This window comes from Opisthorchis viverrini (genome assembly GCF_000715545.1).
Source record: "Opisthorchis viverrini unplaced genomic scaffold opera_v5_44, whole genome shotgun sequence".
Classification (NCBI taxonomy): domain Eukaryota; kingdom Metazoa; phylum Platyhelminthes; class Trematoda; order Opisthorchiida; family Opisthorchiidae; genus Opisthorchis; species Opisthorchis viverrini.
Genome location: NW_008751700.1, coordinates 1523065 through 1545170, shown reverse-complemented (window position 1 = coordinate 1545170; position 22106 = coordinate 1523065). Strand labels below are relative to the sequence as shown.

Below are 22106 nucleotides of genomic sequence, written 5' to 3'. Positions count from 1 at the left end.
TTTGTATAGATCTCTTCACAGAAAAGGACCGCAAGCAGCTGAAACCCCAATGAAATATTTATTCATAACGGCTGATGTCTGTCCTGCTGGTGTCCAAAACCCGAAACCTAATGCCAATGAAATGGGAATGCATTTACCACAGGTTTAGCATTCGATTAGATCCCTACGTTGTACACCTACCAATATCACACCACACGGTTATTTTTGTATAACTGCGGACCAAACATCGGTGAAACTCTACCTACTTGGCTTGGTTCCTCGGGCCCCATCCCGTTGAAAAGCGACATGATATTGTTAAAGTGTGTTCCAGTCCTTAAACGGGTCGAAATCTTGTAGTGTAAAGATCTATTTGGTTACCAAACGACACCGAAGAGAATACACACTATTGCGCCAGCAGAACGTGATTTATCGACAAGTTCTTTCATCTTTTGTTCTCGTCGTACATTGTATTTGTTTCTCATAACGGTATATCGCATTGCCCAAGAATAATTGCAGCACTACTTAGTCCACCGCTTTGTTTTGTCAATTTTAAGACCTCACTTGTTAACTGAATATGACCCAATCTGTAGGCACCGAATCATTCTCGGTCATTCAGGATCTGGTTACTATTTGCTCAAGATGGCTCAGTAATTCCTCCACCTTTAGTTTTGGTGCGCAGGTAGAGGTGGAAATCAGGGACTAAACGTTTCCGCTTATAAAGTTTGTAGAAGATTCATAGAAAGCTCGAACTAACAGCGGTTAAGTAAGGCGACGGCCGATGAACGACGTCAAAAGTGAGCCCAATGGTTACCAAGTCGGTAGAACTCATCAGGTTTTGGACGACAATACATGGTCGTAAAGTTCTTCAAATTGTAGCATCCTGTGCGAGCAGGAAATTCCTTCAAAACGTTTAACCCAACTGTTGCGGTTCTGTGATTTAAGGTCATGTTTACCCTGAATTTCTCCTCCAATGCATGACCTTATCGCTTATTAGCACGTGTCCGTTTGGTCATTTCTTTCCATAACTGAGATCACGCTTCGATCCGATCGCAACAGGCAAGCCAGATTCTCTTCCTGATGCGCACAGTTACCGCAGATATCGATGACCTTTGACCTGATGGTTATGTTATCTTCTGTAACCATTTGTGCTTCTGATTTTATTAATCAACTGTTTGGTTTGTTCAAATCGCTTATCGGTTCATTTCAATTCGCCACCCTATCAGACGCCATAAGCATCGTTCTGCTATTTGTGTATCGTCCACGCGGTTCCCCTGGTACACCGCTTTTGCCAATCATTCGGTCCGAACCACACGTGTTTGACATAGACTTTCGTGATTGTTTGAAAACATGTCCGCGGAATTTCGTTTCGACTTGGCCCAACTGTCTACGCGCTGGTCGATAGCGGTCGAGCTGCGGTAATGATGCGTGATCTCCGCAACATTGGGGAAAAAGTCATACGATGTTTATACACGACTCACGAATATATCTCTGGAAAGCATAGCATCCAAAAATATACAAATTAAGTGGGATTTCCAACTGATGAACAACAAAAAACGCATAGGTTCACTTCACTGCCAAGCTATTTGGACAGAATGGTGATGTGGAATTAGGTAGCTGAGTAGGGAGTCCTTCTAGGGGATACCTTGGGAACAGTTTATTTCATGAACAGATTCCAAGTGGAAAAAGGATGAGTCAGTCCACTGTCTGAGTTGTATGGAAGTTCAGTTTGAGACGAAATGACTTTCATGTACCAATGATGATCACACCTGGGGCACATGTCACAATGCTGATGTTCGCGTCCTGATTTGTACCAGCCTCTATCTGTAAGCTTCGATTGACAGCCCCGTATATCGTACAGGTGGTTCGACCATTCTTCAACTGTGCATCGACCATCACAATAGATGTCACCTGACTGAACCTCCAGTTACTCTCCTTTATCAGTGTGTAATCGTTGTGAAGCTCCCATCGAGTTCTGAAAAGTCTATTGTTATACATCGTGCATGAACGTCTACACATACTTCAGAAAGAAGGAAAGTTTTGGAACCTGAATAAAAAATTGTGTATATGTGTAAGCCAATTATATCCAACTTCAAGAAGGCTGGGAACGGATCTGCGAAAAAAACGGCCAACCGTTGAGCCTATACGGTATCAACATGCGACAATCACAGAGGGACGATTGGTTCAGAGTTATTCGAACCACGGTGGTCAATAATATTCAACGTACTTTTGAGATTCACAAAAAGCCACAACTATAAAGTGGACCAGCATAACAGGTCCACTGAAAGACCAACATACAGCTACCGATATGCATGCGGACGCAGCATTAGTTTCCTCGAAGAACTGCACTCACTAAATCGGAAGACATTCAGTGGGTTCTCGAGTGGTTGACTTACTACCCCAACGGGAAACGCCCTGCGCCCAGATTTACAAGTGGACTACTGGTAAACTGCGCACGATAAAAAAGACTGGTGAAACACCAGTCTGTCACTGAAGATAATTTTTTAACCGGCATAGCCTAGACGACAGTTTAGCAATGCACACGTTCTGGGAATAATCCATGATCGCAATACCGACAAAGGATGATGAACACGATTCAAGAGCCTAAGATAACGCCATAATCCGTCCCTGATGTTTTCACCGTTACACAAGAATAGGCGTTCCTAACTAAGTTGTGCAACTCCTTGGCACTTGCCCGAGTGTTATTACATGGCGAAAATTATTTGTTCGTAAGGATTTAGACGACGGAGGATAACCTTCAGTGAACACCTTCACCATTATGCACTTGTACGAGTCGGTCATCAGTACACAGGAGGACTTACTTTAGATGAAGTGAAAAAATTTACCATAAACCAATCTATTCTTGTATAAAACACGCTACATATGGAAGAAATATCAGTAATCTATTACAGTGAAGTTGAAAAGTCAATATTTTGCGAAGGAAGTTCTAAATATTGCAAAATTCGAGCCGATTCGCCAACACTGTCCGCTGACACCAAGTACTAAAGAAGTGTGTCCTCCTTGGCTGGCAAGCCTGAAAGTTCAAAGTCACAAGCACGTTCATAAGTCTGCACGCTTCTAAACTTTTGAAACGCCCCATCGTGACAGACCTACAAGTAGTGTGTTGCCGCAGAACAAGCTCACGATCGAATCGATGCATTCTACCGTTGAACAAGGAATCTCGCCGAACACTCGTGACTAGGTAATACTTGTCGACTGTAACGGATGGTAGCCGTCACCATTGACAGGTATCGCCGTCCTACTCCTATATTCCCCGTTCTCTTGGACAAAAACCGAGTAACATACAGATGCAAGGTCGCACACGCACCCTGTCAGAAGGGTATATAGGCGACATGCAGAATTGAATCGCTAAAGATTCAACTCTCATAACACAAAATGCAAATGAAAGCATACAGACAAAATATTTCAAACTCCGCGATCGTATGGCAGCAGATTGGACAGCGGACTCATAACTGTGAAACTATCAGTCAAGTTCCAGACGACAAGAAAGACGAGAAGTTCGTTCGATGATATCCCAGGATCAAACGTCAGGGGAGGTTTCTCATCTGCATTAGTGAAAGGAACTTCGAAATTTGCTGCGAATGTGCTTGTGGTCCGGTGCTCACAGGAGTGAGTCTGTGTCGAAATGGTCAACAGCATAGGACTGAATTTGCATTAAATTGTGGCATCTGCAACCAACGCATGTTTATAGCTTTGACTTATTCACTGCGCTTATTCACTGCTGCACAATATCTCGATTGGCTCCGAAGCGCCATATACAGGATGGAGCAAGGCGTGAAAACGGCCGGCGAACACACTAGGTAACGCACCATACCACATGTTTTAAATGTCTCGTCCCGCAGTCTCCATCCCGGGAGATAGTCATTACTGGCGCGACTGATTTAACTGGCAAGGACCTTCGCGCTTCATTTCAAGTCATAGTCTGACCACAACTTGGTCATCTCCATCAGCTTCTAGGTTGGGTGAAGTGAGTTCTACGAGGCAAACGGTCCTCTGGTACATGAAGTACGTGGCTTAACGAGTGCAACCCAAGGAGTGTGATCAGCTGATCCTTCGAGGGAGAGTGAAATTTCCGGGGGAACATTCGACGTACTTCGGCACTACTGGCATGGTCATCCCACCAGACTCGAGCAATACCTCGGGGGCACCGGTGGTCGAATACAGGGCCTTCGAAGGTTTCCCAAACACAGCAGCCACGTCTTTTCACCATGAAGTAGGACAGTTCGAACCAGGGCATTGTACACTGGCCTAGAGTGTCAAGCCGATATCACGTCGGTGTCGGAAGTTAGTAAACACTGTCTTGGCCTTTCCGATTCCCAAAGCGATTTCGTCTTTCACCAGTCAGTCGGGACTTATACAGTTGCCTAGATAGACCAACTTATTTGCCGCATCGGCCGGTTAAATTGCAAGTCTGATTCCACCAATTCTGACAGTAGCACTTCAGATTTTACAGGTTCGAAGCGCATACCAGACCGTGTAGTAGAATTATTTAGGCTACTTGAAATAATTTGCATTTCTAAAAGGTCTTATTCAAGGAGTTCAGCACCATGATGGTATTCAACATCTGTAAGGGAACGCCCGGAAATATTTCGACACCCAAAGCGCTAGAGTCAGGTAAAGAATATTCAATGGACACATCGATAATGAAGTTAAAGAGAAAAGGCAAAAGGGGAACACCACTGACTGACACCACTGGGTGTAGAGAACCCATGAAAGAATTTGTCGTAAACACGCTCGCGTTCACGACAGGGGCATATAAAGCGTTTGTCAGATACAAGAATTCGAAAGGGACACCCTTCGTCATCAGACACTGCCAGTTTCTGACGACCAACCGAGTTGAAAGCAGATTTGAGATCGGGGAAGAGTGGCGCAGGCCTAATACTTGCAGCAAAGTGAAAATATCATCGACGCAATTCCGTCCAGGGTGAAACCTAGCTTTATTCTGGGAAAACTGACCCTACTGATGGTGGACCAACTTACAGGCCAGTTGGATGCCGCGTTCACTGGACTGATATCCTGGTGATTTTCGCGTCCATTTCCAATGTAGAAATGATCGTCAAGGTGCTCCATTTCGCTGTATTCTTTCTTCATGCCAGGTCGTTTGATTGAGCTCAGAATAGCTCAATGATTGAGGCGCAAACTTAACATCCGAGGGGTTAAAACCACACCTTGACATCTCCACCTCTGCTGTCTAAGCTCGCGCAATCTCGTCATCGTCATCACTGTCAGTTGTAAGAACCACGTACTTGTCGTACAGTGATTGTAGCTGCCACAGCTTCGTTCACCGCTGATTTGGGGAGGTGGGGTAATGGGCTGAGCACCGGAGGTTGGAGCTGGTAAATTCGTACGCAAATACAGCGCTGTCAAGTGGAGGAATTGGGAAGGGAGCTATGCACTGAAAGCAATAGCTTGGATGCACGAGCACCATTGAGGGTGCGACTGGGCCAGGTCTGGTAACTTCTCTAACCATTGATATGGCCCGTCTCGGAAAGACGGTAATGACCAGTGCAGCTGAGTTTGCTGGTAACGGCTTTTATACTTCGCTGCCAAGTGGTTGTTTGACCACCTCTGGCTTGTTTCCACCCCTCACGTGGTTGTGCGGAAAGAACCTTTCGAGGAAGTTGGTCGACTAGCATACGCGGCACGTAGCCAATCCAGAGCAACATGTGCAGTGTGATCAGTCCATCTATCGTGAGTTATTTTTTTTCGAAAACCATTCGACGTACTTTCCACCAGACTCGGAAAATGCTCCGAAGATATCGATGGTCAAACACTGAAAGTCTTTTGACGTCCTCAGCGCACAACGGCCAGGTTTCTGATCCGTATGGTAGTATGGAGCGCACCGCAGTATTGTAAACTCGAACCTTGACAGAGAAGCTGATGTCACGCCTACGCCACAGGTGCCGCAGGTTCACAAAAGCTGCTCTGACTTTCCGGATCCGGATGAAGATATCATCTTTCGTGAGACCACAGGGACTGATACAGCTGCCCAGGTGAAAAATATGTATATTATTTCAACCGGTTCATCCGCAAGTATGAGACGAGGGTTCGAGCCCACGCAGTCTTGCAGTAGCACTTTATACTTTGCGGGAATGAAGCGCATGCCAAACCATGAGGCGGAATTATCTAGATTATCCATGTTTATCATGTTTTAGCCCGAATATTTCGTAATTCATTTTTTCTTCTGAAGGGCGATCAATGTTAACATTCTATTCGCCTGCATATACCATCTCTGCAGGCTGTTGCAGGAAGCCAGCTGAACTGTTCTTCGAAGTAGTCAGTCCATCTTTCCAGTCGACATTTTTGCGAGTGAACTAAAGAGTCACCTTTTTCACTAATCGTTTCGATGACCTTTGCTTTCCTAGGGCCAGTCGACCGCATCAGTTGATATAGGTCACGGCTATTTCCCGATCTGACGACCAACCGAGTTGAAAGCAGATTTGAGATCGGGGAAGAGTGGCGCAGGCCTAATACTTGCAGCAAAGTGAAAATATCATCGACGCAATTCCGTCCAGGGTGAAACCTAGCTTTATTCTGGGAAAACTGACCCTACTGATGGTGGACCAACTTACAGGCCAGTTGGATGCCGCGTTCACTGGACTGATATCCTGGTGATTTTCGCGTCCATTTCCAATGTAGAAATGATCGTCAAGGTGCTCCATTTCGCTGTATTCTTTCTTCATGCCAGGTCGTTTGATTGAGCTCAGAACAGCTCAATGATTGAGGCGCAAACTTAACATCCGAGGGGTTAAAACCACACCTTGACATCTCCACCTCTGCTGTCTAAGCTCGCGCAATCTCGTCATCGTCATCACTGTCAGTTGTAAGAACCACGTACTTGTCGTACAGTGATTGTAGCTGCCACAGCTTCGTTCACCGCTGATTTGGGGAGGTGGGGTAATGGGCTGAGCACCGGAGGTTGGAGCTGATAAATTCGTACGCAAATACAGCGCTGTCAAGTGGAGGAATTGGGAAGGGAGCTATGCACTGAAAGCAATAGCTTGGATGCACGAGCACCATTGAGGGTGCGACTGGGCCAGGTCTGGTAACTTCTCTAACCATTGATATGGCCCGTCTCGGAAAGACGGTAATGACCAGTGCAGCTGAGTTTGCTGGTAACGGCTTTTATACTTCACTGCCAAGTGGTTGTTTGACCACCTCTGGCTTGTTTCCACCCCTCACGTGGTTGTGCGGAAAGAACCTTTCGAGGAAGTTGGTCGACTAGCATACGCGGCACGTAGCCAATCCAGAGCAACATGTGCAGTGTGATCAGTCCATCTATCGTGAGTTATTTTTTTTCGAAAACCATTCGACGTACTTTCCACCAGACTCGGAAAATGCTCCGAAGATATCGATGGTCAAACACTGAAAGTCTTTTGACGTCCTCAGCGCACAACGGCCAGGTTTCTGATCCGTATGGTAGTATGGAGCGCACCGCAGTATTGTAAACTCGAACCTTGACAGAGAAGCTGATGTCACGCCTACGCCACAGGTGCCGCAGGTTCACAAAAGCTGCTCTGACTTTCCGGATCCGGATGAAGATATCATCTTTCGTGAGACCACAGGGACTGATACAGCCGCCCAGGTGAAAAATATGTATATTATTTCAACCGGTTCATCCGCAAGTATGAGACGAGGGTTCGAGCCCACGCAGTCTTGCAGTAGCACTTTATACTTTGCGGGAATGAAGCGCATGCCAAACCATGAGGCGGAATTATCTAGATTATCCATGTTTATCATGTTTTAGCCCGAATATTTCGTAATTCATTTTTTCTTCTGAAGGGCGATCAATGTTAACATTCTATTCGCCTGCATATACCATCTCTGCAGGCTGTTGCAGGAAGCCAGCTGAACTGTTCTTCGAAGTAGTCAGTCCATCTTTCCAGTCGACATTTTTGCGAGTGAACTAAAGAGTCACCTTTTTCACTAATCGTTTCGATGACCTTTGCTTTCCTAGGGCCAGTCGACCGCATCAGTTGATATAGGTCACGGCTATTTCCCGAAGCAAAAGCTTTCTCCATCTACCGAGCTTTCGATCTCCATCATATCTCTCCCCTAGACTCTTCAATATCTGAGCAATCTGGAAGTATCAGAACCCTCGTTCTTCCTTCAGGTGGAAGGAAGGCCCCGGAAGATTCCTACAGCTGAACAATTACTATTATTAAGATTGTCATCAGACTAGCGACCATGGACTTGCCACCTACTTTGAGGGGTTCAAACTGTTTACCGCAGTCGCTTTGTTGCCCCGAAGCAATGTGACTGCACGCTGGATTTCCAGTGTCAATGAGAGACCGGTGTAGACCTTCCACTCGGGTCAAATTGAGCCTTCCGGATAGTGAGTTGGTTTGCACGGTTTGACTGTTCTTCAAGTGTACAGCCCATTTTTCAAGGTCCCATCCTCTTCAGAAGGCGCTTCACTAACACCCACCCTCCTCGGAAAAGTTGATCAGACTGGCTGGAAAGGATGTGATTGTTCACTGTTGCAAAAGCTCTATCCATTTCTGGGGCTGTTGCGATCTACCATTGATCTCTATCATTAGTCTATTCGTTATTCGGCGTTTCAGTGGCCTGTGCGTGCCACATTCGTATGTTGGTGGTATAGTCCTTCTGGCCTCAATCGGTGTTGCTTATCGCGACGAGATCCTGTGCCCGTCATAGTATGCGAGCGATCTCGGATAGACAGTTTCAAAGGCTGCGACCATGACTTCTTTCACTTTTCTACAATCGTCATTCATATCAAAATTGCCCGTCGAGTACTGGAAGCTTCTGGGAGAACATAGAAGCTTTGCAAGTGATCGGCTTAATGACCCCAGATTAATGGTGTGTTCCCTAGAGGAAGCAAATAGACAGACGCGCCCACACAATGCAGAAGTCAATTGGTGTACTCCAAAGTGAACAAGGATCTCGAAACGAAGCTCTCTATTAATAGCTGACTGCAATGTGGCCTAAATGAGTCAAGTGCTCGTTTGCAGTTGGTAGCCTCCAAATCAGAAGGTATGATCGCTTGTGCTGCCTAGAAAGTCACACACGCAATTTAATACTACTCGTGTTGTTTAGGTGATAAGTCTGGCCCTTTCGCAAGCGGACCTAGGAGCACATCTTTCGTATGTTTGACTCATGCTAACAACCTGTCAACAACCGGTTTTCCCTTGCTGCACATATTATCCCTGTTGACACCGCGACTTAACCACCAGTCAGACGGAACCACTATTTTAACGGCGCGGAAGAACCGTAAGGCACATATTGGAAGAGACGGAGATGACAAGGTTAATCAAAGCAGATACTAAGCGATCGTTCCTGTGCAAAACAGCTCTCTCTCCGTCTGACATACTTAACGACAGACCGTCGAATTCCAGTCGAGAAACTGAGTCTCGATAAATCCCAGCAACTATCGCCATTTATTCCCCGGAATTACCAGATAGCAATTAAGGTATTCGAGAAGAACCTAAAATGTCGTGCAGAAAAGCGACTATCGTTTGCTAAGTTCTCCGCTAAAACGCCCTACGCAGTAAAATTCAAAACTCTGACACGCACGTCATCATCTGCAGCTGTAAAACCCGCATACTTGCCGTACAGAGGGCACTACTGCTTATGGCTTGGGCAGGTGGGGTAGATAGCTAAGCATTGGAGATGGTAACAGACATAATTGACGAGTAAACACAGTGGTGTCAGTGGACTTTTCATTGGGGAGATCTGGAGGCAAGCCATGCGCTGAAGGAAACAGCTCGGACAATTGAGCACCAGTGACAGTGTGACTGGGCTACGTCTGGCAATATGTCTAACCGTTAAGGTGCCTCATTTCGAGGTTTACACCCAGGGAGACGGCAATGACCAGTACAGGTGAGTTTGCTGGTAATGGCTGGTAATTTGCTGTCAAGGCATTGTTTGACCTACCCTTGCACGCTTCCACCCTTCATGTAGCTTTGCAAAAAAGTCCTTGAACAAATTCGGTTAACCGGCAGCGTTCGCGTACCCTTTTCGAACACACGAGCTGTCGACGTGCCCCAATCTGCAAGCACTTACTCTTCATGCCATATTGCATCAATCAGTGTTGTAAGATGGGTTGCCAAGGGTTCTCCGCCTCCATTGAAGACGGTTAGATACATGCTGTCCGGTCCTGGTGCCTTTTCACGTTTCAGTACGGATATTTCGTAGTTCATTTCTTCTTCCGACGGGCGAGTAAGGTTTCTACTGCATTCACCTGTATGAACAGTATCCAGAGGCTGTGTAGCAGGGGGCCAGCTAAAGTGCTAGCCAGAAACGGCAGATGATCAGCACGCAAGTGAAGGAGTCGCTTCCTCTTGTTCGTGTGATGACTGAGTGACTGTTCTTCGATCGCCCTCCTGGCATGGTTGAGCCTTCTGGAACGAATGAAACTCGAATGAGGTGCTCAACACTACGGTTTGGGTTAACTAGGATACATTTGCCGGAAAAAGAACTGGAATGTCCAAACGATAGTGCTTTGGACAAGGGTGAACTTACCTGCTGCAACGAGCCTTGTTTTTCATTTCCGGTGCTGTGGGGACATTTGTCAATTCGCAGTAGCATTGCGACTGCCGAAAATTATCAGAAATTCAGTTAGCGAGTTTATATCAATTTATTCAGCTGTCTACCGGCAATGTCGTTTATTCCTGCGCATTCGCTTATCTACCATATCCTCAAGACTAGCAGTTGACCATTTATTTTCGACTTTCTCACTCAGCTGCGCTAAGAGACATGAGGATTTACCTTTCAGTTTGAAAATGTGTGCCACCACCATAAACAGCCGAATATTCAGAGTGGATTTGAAACGGTTTCATACACGTGGGGCGCACTCGCCTTTCGAGTATTATGAGGTTTGAATCATTCGCGATCCATTTTGGGATGTCATCTATGTTACTGTACAACAGGGTTGGTTTGCGACTGTGCGTCTGCGTAGCACTTTGCTCCTGCTCAACAGACTGACGAATAGAGGAGCAGGCCGATGGGTATTCGACAACGGCAAGCGTTATCGTCATCGGTGACGAGAGCACTAACTACTCGGCGATGAATTTGGTACGAGTCGGTAAGAACACGGTGCCTTAGTACTTAGAGTCAGGGAGTAGACTGAATGCTGGCAAATCATGTCAGCTTTCACAATATTTCGGATTTTCTCCGAAAATTGTAAACCACTTCCACACACTTTTGCACCTGACACAACTTCGCGGGCCAGGCTACAAAGGAGAAAGCGTGCGATCTAGTTCCTATTGTCTTTCTTTCTGGAAAAAACAGCTCCACTGAAAATATATTTTCAGATCTCCTAAATTTGTTTCCTCGATTAGGAGTGCTGCAGTTCAGGCAGCAGAAGCCAGCTAAACCCGTAGTGATACACTGGAATTAGCAACTTAATCCAAACCAAGTACCGGAAACAAACCTCGAAAAAAATGATACGGTCTGATCAATAATTGGTTACAAAGAACGAGCATTTATTAAAGGTGGTTATATCCATTTGAACCAAAAGCCAGAGATATCATGAAACGAATGTGAGGAGCTGATAGATTTGGTGGTGAGACAGTGAGCTCGGATGTCGATGTCAACCCACGGGTTGGCTCTAGACATCCTTCGAGTCATATCACTATTGATATTCGTCAGTTGGTTTAAGATCACTGTAGCAGCTACTGGAAGAAGGATGCAAACCATTGACTATATACTTGTGATGAAGTTGGATCTCCAAAGCAATAATCAGTACAGGAGAAAGTGAACAGCAACTTTGCACAGTCGGATAAGCGACGCAGTATAACAGGTGTTGCTGCCAATAGTGGTGACATGACAGCGGTTACCACTGCGCATATTCAGTCATCCTCTGAAACCGAAGACAATGTCGTATCCTTGATTGACGTTTCTCAACAAGGATAACTTAAAATTTCAATCCGTTAGTCCAAAATACAGTGGTGCTTAACAGGAAAGTTAGATATGCATTATGAGCTCTGTAACTTTGTAGGTAACGGATGGCCCACGAGAGCTCTGTAGACGAAGGCAATATGCACTCGAAGGAAGACAGTGCAAGACAAGTATGTGCCCAGGAAATCAGTAACTACTTTTATTGCCTGCATAAAAATATTCAGTCTCGAAAATGAACAAAGGCTCTAATTGGCGGTAATTCCATTCACCGTTTGATAAAAAAAACTGAATCGTACGTACATGATTCACGATAAAAGTTATGCTTCACATCCAAGAATAAAAGAATGAGTTGCAGTTAACCGAAGAATAAGAACACATGAAAGAGATTCGTGTACAGCGAAGCAGTGGCGAAATCAATTCGGAGCCAGAAGACTACATGAGAGGGTAGGAAGCCATTGAAGCTACGCCACAAAGATTGTTATGGTTACGCAGGATCTTCACATAGCCATTTTCTCCCCAGTGCGGACCCCAGCTGTTTTTTATCAACCAGTAGGGAATTCCATTTTCTTCCCCGTAGCCAACAAGCAATACACCGTGATCCAGACCATCCGGCGAACATTGTTCGTCAGAATAGACACCTAAAAGATAGAGCCCAAGGAGAGGGAAAGAACATGGAACGTCAAATCGTGGTGCAGTGCTGAAGGCAGAAACGATTTTAGTATACACAGCAACTATGGCACGGTGAAAAGAAAAAATAGTAACGTGTACCCAGCCTCCCCGATGAAATCCTATTTTCAAGATAAGAGCGAAACGCCTAGACGTGAAATTCATCTGTATCACAACCAGAGTGAATCCCAAGGAGTGTTGTCAGCACGAGACTAACCTGATTGAACAAGCTGAAAAGTATGGTTGGTACACGCAAAAAACCATAATAGAAGTTATGATGTTCGCTGCTGAGACAGACAGAGATAGAATAATGGCATCTTCGATCTTGGAAACCGCTCAACTGAAAGTCAGACTGTCACAAAATCAGTGCAAGGATGAACTTTAGGGTAGACTTCGAAATCGCAAATGTCGGAAACCAGAACTACCCAGTTCACTGAGGCCGCTCGCAAAATACTGTTGTAGGACGCTCACAAATACACAAAAGTGCGCAGTGCATTACCGGAACTATTTTGAATAACAAAGCGCACGGATAACAAGTAAAGGACTGAAATTAACAGAACCGTATTGGACATAAATCCGAGCTCAAACAACATTGATACGTCGTATTGATCAGTGCTACACGAGAATACCTACAAAAGTATTGGCCACAGTATGTGCCAACATTCTAAGAAAGCTTTTCGGCGGTTCAAAAAATCTGATAACCTATGTAAGACAACGGGATATGTGGCAAATTCGTCAGGGAACTGCACCATTTCGCACGGATGAAGCGAAGAACGATCTGTCACTGTAATAACAACCAATCAATAAGAGCCAACGAACCGAGTTCCGTATTCTTCATTTGTTTGTAATGATGTATGACAAAATAATCGTTCAGCTTCAACACATCTTCAGCGTCTAACTGCTAAACCACTGGAAGGAAGCATGAGGACTCAGATACTGCCTGGTTATCCAAACCCAGCAAAAGCGGTCGAGCTTCAGCTTTGGTTTGAACCGCGAACAATCTGTGCTTCGACCACTGAGCTATCTTGAGCTCAACTCTCGGCAGTTCGCTGACAGTACTGTTTTAGTCCAAATCAAACAAATTTAATAAATCATTCGATCTCGTAGTCAGGAGACTATCCTCCTATCACGTGCCAATCGCGGTAGTAACATCCAATTTATTTCAGGTAAATAGTATAACAATCTTTTAACGCGTCGAAATACTGATAGCTCGGACGTTTATTGGTTACCAATCGGATGGTTTTTAATCCGTTCACCCAGCAAGCGATTAGCATTATACGCCATTATACGAGGAGACATTATTCGTGCGAACAAGACTTTCCATCCGAGGACAAAGTCTTCAATTAGTGTATATATATATATATATATATATAGTTTAGCTGTAGCACCCTTCCGGTGCCTAACTGCCATGCCACCCGGAGGTTGCACGAGGGCTGGGATACTGCCAGGTTGCCCAAGCTTGAACAGGGGAAGTCGAGAGGCAGAGGTCGGGTTCGAACCCGGACTTCCCGGTCAGTAATACGCGCTCTAACCACTTCGACCATCTCGCCCTTTTCTTAGAAACAAAGTACCCGAATTGAATTTGATAACCACAGAGAATCAGCTGGACACATGTATTAACCACACTCTTCACGTCACTCATCTTTCACCACTTTCTTATGGTCGATGAGGCAGCGACTCGGTAATAACCTAGTAGTACTGTGTTGACCCCATCTTCATACTACGTCAGATAGTAGAACAACACTGTGTGACAGCGACCCGTAATTTTGGCAATCCTGGATTTTAAAAGCGCACCTTACTCTATTGACCGGTTTGTTCTCTTGAACGCGCCTGTTTAGTAGTGCCCTGGAATTTGTTAAATGTAGTAAGTCTTGTGTGTTTTCGGACTTGCGAGTGCACGATAGTTTGTGGATGCTCTCTGAAAGGTGATGGCAAATAACGAAGACTACTCCCTCCATTGCTCTTCAATTTCCTTATCGACGAGCTCAAGAGACGAAGGTACAGAAAACTTGGATGGTTTAACAGTAGCATACCAAAACCTCGACTCGGAAAGCACACACGACATGGTTCACACCAGCGACGTGAAGAAAACATCCGTGCATAGCAGCCATGTCACCCCGAGGAAGCACAGTGCTGGAGAAACTACCACGTTGCCCAACCCTAGATAGGAGCAGTCGAGGTGCTGAGGTTGATCTCGAACCGCGGACTTCCTGGTTTTAATCAGTAAGCTATCCCGAGCTCGCAACATAGGAACTGGCCGAGGTCATCTCGCCATTGGGCATGTGTTTAACACCCCAAAATGTAAGGCCAGATGCCTGGACAGTCAGACAATGAACACACCGCTTGCAATCGAGAGGGGAAAACCCGAGGTTATGGATTACTTCAATCATATTGAAAAATATGTAAACCTAGAATGTGATGTGGAAGATGAGGCTAACGCACGAAAGTTCAACTCGGAGTACGTCCATTGATCTGACACTCCTATGACAGGTCTCTTAATCTCAAAAAAGTGTAGATCTGGGGACGATATGGACCGTTTCGTTACGGGATTGCAGAATGTGACCAATGTGTGCAGGTGAACTAAGACGTTTCCATTTCCAGACACTCGTTGTTCCAAAACTACGGCTGAACGACAGACGGTGCAGGTTAGGATTGCTAATCCACGTCAGTTCCCATGTAGATTGTCCGAATGAGTTGCTGGAGGTGTAAGTGCCCCATACTGAGTGTGAATGCCCGGCAAAATGTACCTTCCCTCCTCTCTTCCGTGCACCTTTCAAAATTGAGTCTTCAAATAAATTATGACTGCGGAGCAATGACGCGAACTAACTAACCCAAAGGTCCCCCGTTCAAATCCAATCCCGAATGCTCTTGTCCATGCTTAGGGAGCTTGTAGGCATCTCAGTTCTCGTGCTTCCTTCGGATGGCAGGGAAGCTGAACGAAGTAAACTAAGTCATCACTGTAAGTGAACTCAAAAGTATTGTGATACGCTGATGACAATGCCACTAATGATCCTCACGGTGCGAAAGTAGGGATGACCCAACTTTATCACGTCCAGTTGAGAGATTTTGGAAGACGGATATGTGAGAAAACTTAACATCAAGTCTCACGGGCTACAGAACCCGGACAATTCACTCATTTGTCAGAACATTTGACGGGCGGGTTGCACTGACGTACGCACAACTAGTGCAAAACAACCGCGTCAATGTCTCAACCCACTTGCATGGCCGTGTGAACGTGGCTGAGTCAGGATTGATTGGACATTTCGGTGAGCATGTCGGGAGGATCGAAAGGTGAGATGCGACGTGCTGATCGTCTGTTGGGGTTCATTCCATCAGCAATGAAAAAGGAGCTAGTAGCTTTGACGGTTTTAGTCTTTCGTGCTGAGTCAGATCCTCCCAAACTTGAGTTATCACCTTGTGTGGCGGTCGGACTTCAGTGATGCAATGATCATGCGGGCTACACTGGCTGCAACTCAACTCCTAAAGGTTCAAGTATATGTTGTATATTCGCTGTTTTTCAAATGTTTCATCATTTATTGCTAAATCACTTTTTCCGTTTCAGCTCTTAGTGTCAAAGTTTTGGATGAATAAAGCCTAGCTTCCGGGACTTCAGTCTTTTCCATTCTTATTATGATTGTCCCTGCACTCTGTCCCTCGTCGAATACAACACCATACCAACAAAGCAAAATGGGAACAGTCCGACAAATACCGGTAAACCGTATTACGAGGCGGTCTAGACGTTAATCCGCACTGTATTTTGCAACAGTGTGAAGGCATTAAGGTGTTTCTTTCGCGTGACAAGTACATCTATATTTACTGAAGAGTTGCTGCTTCCCACGAGGAAAGACGGTTTAGAAAAGGTGGGCCATAAACCCAGTGCCGGTAGCTAAACACTTGACTGCCGCCACCAGAACGAGTTAATACGGTCGAAATACTTTAAAAACTAGATAGCGGTGCCGCTCAGAAACACTTGCTGTGCGTAGCTGCATTAGGACTCAGACAGCTTTGCATTATCCCATGCATCCTCAACCCCCCTGCACCCAAGTAGGTCAGACCATTAAGTTACTGGTTCCGGGATAGATCCCTGAAAAAAACTACAAAAACCGCTGTTTCACAGTTCAGACTTTTGAGTCGGAAGGGGTTCTGAACAAAACCCTTCATGCTCCCACTACCTCGTGGATCAGACTTTCGAGCCCAAGGATTAATGTGGGGTAACTCAGCCAAACCCCGTCCTTCGGCCTGAGCAACCGTGAAGTGGCATTCACCCTACATGTGACAGTCCGCTCACTCCTGTCAACACGACCCTCGTCCGGTCAATTCTGACTCCATTGGCTGACAATCACCTAACCGTTACCAATGCACTGGATTGGGTTGAATAAATTAGGAAAACGGTGGCTCCTAGTGATGGGCTGGTGCACGCTAGCGGCATATGGCAGGTGTGCCATGTTATCATTGATATTCACCTTAAAGACAACAAAGGTGGTTGATACTGATGCTTGAATGCCGTTCAACCACAACGTTTACTTAGTTATAGGTAAAGCCTCGAAGCGGAAAACAGAAGACTGACCAGAGAAGAGACCTGATGCTGGGACACTACGACAGGCATCCCGCAGTGCCTACACCCTCGAAAGCTCAACCAGACAATCTACAAAGAAACGAATAGCACTAGCGCCGTTACTTGGAACATCAACGGGACCCCATTGGGGTGTCGGACCGCGCCAACAAAAACCAAACAGCTCGTTACATCGTTCACGTCGTCCTACCAAGTCACGCGTTTTACACCTCGTCGTTTGCGCCGTTCTCGGTTACTAACGGAGAACGATACTGGTCTCGGTAGACGATTTGGCATGCGCAACACATGGAGGAACCATCCTGTTGATATCATTACATTTCCCCGTCATTGATTCACCTGCTACGCAACTCAACAAGCGTTTTCTAATTGCCCCGTTACGGATTCGTTGACGACATCCGGTATCGCCTCACTTCCTCAGCCCTAAACCACGTAAGTTGGCTCCAGCTGCTGCCTTTTCGGTCACCGGAAAACGGTAGAGCGGGTAAGATGTAGCGTTAGCGGCACGATCAGTTAGTTGGCGGTGTACATTGCTCTGATGCCCTACAGCCATGAGTTGAAGCAACCAATGTTGAAGCATAAAGTGGGGGAGGAGGGGATCCGTTTCGTCACGAAGAGACTGGAACTTATCGCAGTGTGACGGTTTATGTGCATTCGTGACCCACTAAGCCATACTGGGTGGTGTCCGTCCGCCACTGTCTCTCATACCAGCTTGGTCAATGGTTAGAAATCTAGCCAACAATCTCTCCTGGATTGCCTGGCTTGTGGGTTGAAACTTGGCAAGTCGTTCTATTAAAATTGAAATGCACTTGCGTTTTCCGCCAAACGACGCTGTCTTGTGGTCAGGCTTTTGGGCCAAAGGCGTTGTTTGAAGACCCTAATCGTCCTCCTGTCTAGGTGTGGGCCTCCTGATGGTATCCCAGCCCGTGTACAACCACGAACTGCACACATACAAATAAACTCATGCCGCGGCGGCCGCCTTGCAGTGCCATCAGCCTTGTTGCCTTACTCGCTACATATAGTAGGGTGGGTAAGTAAAAACAGACTACTGTTGACGCCTCCCTTTTTCCCCTTTCATATACTTCCTCCCCCGCCACCCACCCCATTAATAACTCTCTCCTTGTAGGCTTAGCACTTAGGACTGATGACTCTGTTCGTCTTGCATCGGTTTTGTGTGCAGCATCTGCCCGTCACATGGCACCGACACCCTAAGGTATCTACAAGTAAAACTTCAAGCCCCAAAACCCAATCTATCTGGACACCTTCAACGCCCGCACTCTGAGGCAAGCAGGACAATAAGCTGCTCTTGCTCTCACATTGGACTCGCTTGGCATTGATGTGCGCTGTGTCTCAGAAACAAGAATCCAAGATGCAGGCACAGTGATTGAGCTGACCACATCAGTCCCCACTCTCTTCCGACTGAGCACCTCTGGTAGTCCATAGGCTGCTGCAGCGGGATGTGCAAGAGTTGGTATCGTCCTGAGTCGCCGGACGAAAGTACCCTTGGTTGACTGGATATCCGTTGATAGTCGCATCTGTGTGGTTCGTCTGGAAATGTCTGGGGAGCCTCACAAGCGGCAAGTTGATAGATGTGTGTTTATCGCGTCTGCCTACGCCTCAACTGACTGTAGCTCCGACGCCGTCAAAGTCAGGTTTTATGATGCCCAAATGCCCTGCTGCGGCGACCTAATGCGCAGATATCTTGGTGGTTGCCGGCGAATGCACAAGTGGGAAGGCTTAAAGTATTCAGGACATAACTCGACGAATTACCAGACAAGTGAAAGTGAGCACGTGTACCGACCGTGAAGTCTGTTGCACACAGAAATCCAAGGAAATAGAAGAGTCCCAGAAAGCCAGTAGTACCCGAAGATTATTTCATTTGATCCGCTCGACTGACCCCCGGAAACCTCCTGTGAGTGAAACTATCAGGGATCTCAGAGGTTTATGACTGCCGAGTTTCCGGTCCGGATGACCCCCCGCCCGCATTCTGACAGGGGACGTGATGAATCCTCGGATTTCTAAGGTGTCCAGAACTATAGATAAAGTCTGTTGGAAGAAGCAGATATTAACACACTCAAAGGATGCATTCAGCAGTACAAGCTAAGGTGGCAGAGTCATTGGTTACGCATGTCGGGGACAGCACTGTATACGGCGCCTAATTCGGAGTGGCGGAAACCTAGAGGTGAACAGAATTTGACGTGGCAGAATTAGCTGTACGTTGCTTTCGAAAGCTTTCGCGCTGTTCGCTTCCCAGGATGGGGTCTACTAGATCCTGTCTGTGTTTGACTGGAGACTGAACAATATGGTTGCCGACCGATGTCAGTGATGTTCATTCTGCCGGCTTCTACCCAGGTTGTCCGGCTGTGTTGGAGGTGTAGGCGTCTCCTCTACTTCTTGTAGGTTAACCCTAGATACACTCTGGCCTGATCCAGCAAGTGAAATCACTCGCAAATCGAGTCCCACTACGTAGTGGTACCTTGTTCGTTTCTATGGTAGGTATTCCTCTTGGTTTTTCGGCAGTCCGGGCAACAAGTAAAGATCACTCGAACGCCAACCTTCCACACAGTACTTAAACATCAAGCTCGAGCACAAGAATTCGGGTAATATTCGGACTGGCTAAAAGTGAACTAAAACTTACTAAAACTTACCTGATTTATAACTCATAAAGGTTGGAAGACCGGCGTTAATTGCTACAGATATAGGACCATGATGTCCGACGGCACTTTTTAGCTCGGACTCTTGGCCCCCCGGTAAATCGATGTATCCGGTGACCCTGACAACGGCTTCCTTCAAGTTGAAACGGCAAGTGGGATTGGCGGCACCAGTTTCGCCAGAAATGTAGGGATAACTAGCTTCCGTGTCTATCCCATTTGAATCCCTCACATATTTAAACGCATTGTCCATCAGTCCGCCATTGCATGCGTTGTTGCCGTACTCGGAACTACAGTCAACAAGTTGTTGCTCTGAAAGACTGACAAGGTTGCCGGTTGCCAAAAAATTTTGACCCTCTATCGCACCAGTAGCTGAAAACGCCCAACAAGAACCGCAATTGCCTTGGTTCTTTACTGGAGTAACCGCGCCTTTGATGCGCCAGTCGATTTCCGATGGTGGTGGTGCAGCAACTGCAATGTACTTTGAACCGTCTCTTGAAGTGTTGAGACCACCACTGAAACACCGCAGCTTCCTCAACTCTTCATCAGTCTGAAAACGAATCGTGTGCATAACAAGGCCACTTACCTTATCACTGAATTCATTTATACCCATTGTGTAAGAAACTTGACCCTGGATGAACCGCACGTTATGCTTGCTGATTCTGGCGAAGTTGTTAGCGAAGATCCTGAATCTTCGCTCGTGCTCGGATGCATCAATATAATTTCGGTTGTAAGTTACCATAAAATGCTTCCATATACTGCTTAGGGTAAAATTCCAATCGACTCCGATGAGGTCCTGCATGTGTATTGAGTCTAATGGGGTTAATGGGCTGGCCCCGTTCCAGATACTCATTTTTTGAGCTGGTGTTAATTTCCTCCATTGGACTGTAAGTGAGTCACACGAGATTAGATAAGTACTCCAAAAAGTTGCCAAGATCACCAGAGCGAACATCATGAGAGGAAATCAAACCCGTAACAGCTGGAGGTCGGCTTCCAACCTTTGTGCTTCAGTTCACCACAAACCGTTCACTTCAGTACAGTTTTGTTTGCTGGTCGTAGGATTGTGCTGGTGCTCACACCTGGGAGGTCATTCAATCCGGGCCAGTAAACCAAAATCGTATCAGATGTTGGATGGCATGTCGATGGCGAAGGTGTCAGTAGTGTTAAAATGTTATGAATCAATCGGAGGAATGGTTGGATAGCAAGAACTGAAGCGAGGGTGTTATTACAAACAACAAACTCTTGATACTGGATGCTCGCAGGAGATGTTTGCATAGATACCCCTTGACCAGTGTATCCAACAAGTCCCCCATTATTGTGGAAGCGTAAGGAAGGGAAATCTGACAAACGACAGACAGAAATGTTGTTTATGTAGATCAGTATACAGAATGGAACTCTTCTGAGGGCTACTCGAACAGGAATATGGTTAGCGTATCATCAGTAATGTGAACAGCCACAAAGCCTTCATATACTTTCTGGCAATAATCACCATTCACTTCTGGTATCGGAAGGTACAAAGAAAGGAACACACAGATCAACAGCCACCTGATCAATTACCAAACAATACACCCGAGCTACCAATATTCCAACATATTACCGACATCGAGATGGGTTCCCTCATGAAGAATGCCGATATCCGTCCTAACCAAACTGCGAATCAGAACATCGTGCGTGTAATTCCTGGATCAAATTAGGAGATCCGTTCAACCATTCTTGTCTGAGACGAGCATTGGACGCACACACCCACCCATGCTTCGTGCTACAGTTAAATCGTTCCATTCACCAAACTATCGTGGAAGGGGTACTTCACATGCTAATATCTCGAGTTCTGCTCACAGGGCCTCCCAAAGCTGGAAACTGCTCAAGTCAGAAGACTGTCGTCCACTTCACTTAGTGGTGTTCATCGCTACCCATCTACCAGTAAATGTGCTGAATGTCCTCGCTTTGTCAGTAAACGGGTGAGTACTAACCGGTTAACCAACGGGCTAGCATCCACTGCTTCAACAACGAGTACAATTGTTCGAAGTGGAAGCTTACACCTTGTACCAACTGAGAAAGTTGCTTACCACTGAAGCAGCACGGGTTTGTGTGTGAGAGGCCGCCAATTAGTACTTAGTAGATTTTTCCAGACCATGAATAGATTTCTCTGGTACGGAATTTGTGCCCACCTGGTTGCGAGAATGTTGGGGCGATGTCACTGTGACGGTCAATTGTAACCATTTAAGTTGGATCTGCTTTGTTAGGTAACAAAATATGGCCTCGTTTGAGGAGCTTTTGGTATTTTTGATGGTTGATGTCATATAAGGAACGACTAAGTCATGGAGCCATTGCTTTGCTGAGGTGATCCATATACATGTATATAT

At 46.1% G+C, this 22106-nt stretch overlaps 1 protein-coding gene across 1 annotated transcript in view; it reads right to left on the bottom strand.

The window, feature by feature from the left end:
• Window positions 1–11672: 11672 nt before the first annotated feature.
• Window positions 11673–22106, bottom strand: part of T265_13188 (hypothetical protein) — a gene marked incomplete at both ends in the record, with an annotated part of 66974 nt that continues 56540 nt past the window's right edge. Inside the window, 2 exons of the mRNA XM_009167654.1 lie at window positions 11673–12494; window positions 19741–20293. The remainder of the gene's footprint in view (window positions 12495–19740; window positions 20294–22106) is intronic.